A 4,252-nucleotide genomic window follows, 5' to 3' on the forward strand; every position below is an offset into this window, starting at 1 on the left:
TTCCCAGGTGGCTCAGTGGTTAAAAAAAAAAAAAAAAAAAATCCACCTCCCAATGCAGGAGATGCAAGAGACTCGAATTTGATCCCCAGGTCAGAAAGATCCCCTGGATTAGGAAATGGCAACCCACTCTGGTATTATTGCCTGGGAAATTCCATGAACAGAGGAGCCTGGTGGGTTATAGTCCATAGGGTTGCAAAGAGTCTGACACAACTGAATGACTGAGCACACAAGTGGCTTCTTTTTCTCTTTTCTATTGTTTAAATCATGAAAGTATGATAACACATTTATAGGAGACTTGGAAAATACAGAACAAAGTTACATATAATTCTGCTATAGCAATTTTTAAGAGGATGGTTTAAGATTTTAAAGTTGGGATTTCTACATTAAACTCTAAAAAATTAATAGAATGAATAGACAGAAAAGTAGAAGAATACAGTCAGACCTGAAAAGCAGTATGAGCCAATGCAACATAATTAAGATTTATACAATTTACACACTGTAGTAGTAAACAAATTCTATTCAAGTTCCCACAGATTATAAACCAGAATACACTGAAACATATCTAAAGACATAAAACAAAATGCAAAAATTTCATGGTCAAAAGGTACTGAAATCATACAAAGTCTATCACTGTGGAATTATGTGGGAAATCAGCATCAAAAGATATTTGAAAATAACCCACATATTTTAGAGTGTAATGTGACATTACCAAGAGAGATCTTTGACTTAGCCATTGAAGCTTGAAATTTCAAATCCAATTCTGAGAATATAAAGAAATATTATGTTGTAGCAACAACAAAAAAAAAAAAACAGGAAATTAACATGTAACACATTAACTAAAGTCCAGACTTTGTCAGAATTTCACAGACTTTCATGCTAGTGACTGGTATTTGTTTTCAGACCTTATTCAAGATTCCACATCGTATTTAGTTACATTGAGCAGCTTCAGCTGCAAAAATTTCTGATAAATACTCTTTTCATTTTTATTCTGTTACAAATATTTTCTAATTTTCCTTGCTATAGCTTCTTAGATACACCCACTCATCATTTAAAAGTGGACATTGAATTTCCAAATACATAGATTTTTAAAGTATTTTCGATATTAATTTCATATTTAAATGCTTTTTTCTCTACCGTCATTTCAGTGTTTTTTCAATCTTTTAACATTATTGAGTCTTTCAATGAACAGAGATTTTTCTAAAGAGGACATACAAGTGACCAACAGGTAGATAAAGAGGTGTTTAACATCACTATTCTCAGGGAAGTTCAAATCAAAACCAGAAGGTATCACTTCACACATTTTGGAATGACTATTATCAAAAAGACAACAAATGACAAGTTTTTGCTAGGATGTGAAGAAAGCAGAACTTTCATGTACTGATGATGAGAATATAAACTGGTGCAGACACTATGGAAAATAGTATGTACATTCCTCAAAAAAATTAAAAATAGAACCACCATATGATTTGACAATCATATATAATCCTTGGCATAAATCCAAAGGAAACAAAATCACTATCTCAAAAAGATATTGTACTCCTGTGTTCATTGCAGCATGATTTACAGTCAGTTCAGTTCAGTCACTCAGTCGTGTCCGACTCTGTGACCCCATGGACTGCAGCACACCAGGCCTCCCTGTCCATCATAAACCCCAGAGTTTACTCAGACTCATATCCATTGAGTCGGTGATGCCATCCAGCCATCTCATCCTATGTCATGCTCTTCTCCTAATGCCTTCAATCTTTCCCAGCATCAGGGTCTTTTCAAATAAGTCAGTTCTTCGCATCAAGTAGCCAAAGTACTAGACTTTCTGCTTCAGCATCAGTCCTTCCAATGAACACCCATGACTGATCTCCTTTAGGATGGACTGGTTAGATCTCCTTGCAGTCCAAGGGACTCTCAAGAGTCTTCTCCAACACCACAGTTCAAAAGCATCAGTTCTTTGTTGCTCAGCTTTCTTCACAGTCCAACTCTCACATCCATATAGACCACTGGAAAAACCATAGCCTTGACTAGATGGACCTTTGTTAGCATAATAATGTCTCTGCTTGTTGAATATACTGTCTAGGCTGGTCATTGGAGAAGCAATGGCACCCCACTCCGGTACTCTTGCCTGAGAAATCCCATGGACGGAGGAGCCTGATAGGCTAAAGTCCATGGGGCCGCTAAGAGTCGGACACAACTGAGCTACTTCACTTTCATTTTTCACTTTCATGTATTGGAGAAGGAAATGGCAACCCACTCCAGTGTTCTTGCCTGGAGAATCCCAGGGACAGAGGAGCCTGGTGGGCTTCCGTCTATGAGGTTGCACAGAGTCAGACACGACTGATGCGACTTAGCAGTAGCAGCAGGTTGGTCATAACTTTTTTTCCCAAGGAGCAAGCATCTTTTAATTTCATGGCTGCAGTTACCATCAGCAGTGATTTGGAGCCCCCCAAAATAAACTCTGTCACTATTTCCACTGCTTCCCCATCTATGTGCCATGAAGTGATGGGACCAGATGCCATGATCTTCGTTTTCTGAATTTTGAGTTTTAAACCAACTTTTTCACTCTCCTCTTTCACTTTCATCAAGAGGCTTTTTAGTTCTTCTTCACTTTCTGCCATAAGGGTGGTGCCATCTGAATATCTGAGGTTATTGATATTTCACCTTGCAACATTGATTCCAGCTTGTGCTTCATCCAGCCCAGCATTTCTCATGATGTACTCTGCATATAAGTTAAATAAACAGGGTGATAATATACAGCCTTGATATACACTTTTTCCTATTTGGAACCAATCTGTTGTTCCATGTCCAGTTCTAACTGTTGCTTCCTGACCTGCATATAGGTTTCGCAAGAGGCAGGTCAGGTGGTCTGGTATTCCCATCTCTTTCAGAATTCTCCACAGTGTATTGTGATCCACACAGTCAAAAGCTTTGGCATAGTCAATAAAGCAGAAATAGATGCTTTTTTGGAACTCTCTTGCTTTTTCCATGATCCAGCGAATATTGGCAATTTGATCTCTGGTTCCTCTGCCTTTTCTAAAACCAGCTTGAACACCTGGAAGTTCACAGTTCATGTATTGCTGAAGCCTGGCTTGGAGAATTATGAGCATTACTTTACTAGCGTGTGCTGCTGCTGCTGCTGCTAAGTCACTTCAGTCGTGTCCGACTCTGTGCAACCCCACAGATGGCAACCCACCAGGGTCCCCCATCCCTGGGATTCTCCAGGCAAGAATACTGGAGTGGGTTGCCATTTCCTTCTCCAATGCATGAAAGTGAAAAGTGAAAGTGAAGTGAAGTCGCTCAGTCATGTCCGACTCTTAGCGACCCCATGGACTGCAGCCTACCAAGCTCCTCCATCCATGGGATTTTCCAGGCAAGAGTACTGGCGTGGGGTGCCTTTGCCTTGAGATGAGTGCAACTGTGCGGTAGTTTGAGCATTCTTTGGCAGTGCCTTTCTTTGAGATTAGAATGAAAACTGACCTTTTCCAGTCCTGTGGCCACTGCTGAGTTTTCCAAATTTGCTGGCATATTGAGGGCAGCACTTTCACAGCATCATCCTTTAGGATTTGAAATAGCTCAACTGGAATTCCATCACCTCCACTAGCTTTATTCATAGTGATGCTTCCTAAGGCCCACTTGACTTCACATTCCAGGATGTCTGGCTCTAGGTGAGTGATCACACCATCATGATTATCTGGGTCATGAAGATCTTTTTTGTACAGTTCTTCTGTATATTCTTGCACAGAAGAACAAGACTGGGGGCTGACTGTGGCTCAGATCATGAACTCCTTATTGCCAAATTCAGACTTTAATTGAAGAAAGTAGAGAAAACCACTAGGCCATTCAGGTATAACCTAAATCAAATCCCTTATGATTATACAGTGGAAGTGACAAATAGATTTAAGGGACTAGATCTGATAGAGTGCCTGATGAACTACGGACAGTGGTTCATGACATGGTACAGGAGACAGGGATCAAGACCATCCCCAAGAAAAAGAAATGCAAAAAAGCAAAATGGTTCTCTGAGGAAACCTTACAAATAGCTGTGAAAAGAAGAGAAGCAAACAGCAAAGGAGAAAAGGAAAGATATAAGCATCTGAATGCAGAGTTCCAAAGAATAGCAAGGAGAGATAAGAAAGCTTTTTTCAGTGATCAGTGCAAACAAATAGAGGAAAATAATACAATGGGAAAGACTAGAGATCTCTTCAAGAAAATTAGAGATACCAAGGGAACATTTCATGCAGAGATGGGCTCGATAAAGGACAGA

The sequence above is a fragment of the Budorcas taxicolor genome, chromosome 17 (assembly GCF_023091745.1).
Source record: "Budorcas taxicolor isolate Tak-1 chromosome 17, Takin1.1, whole genome shotgun sequence".
NCBI lineage: Eukaryota > Metazoa > Chordata > Mammalia > Artiodactyla > Bovidae > Budorcas > Budorcas taxicolor.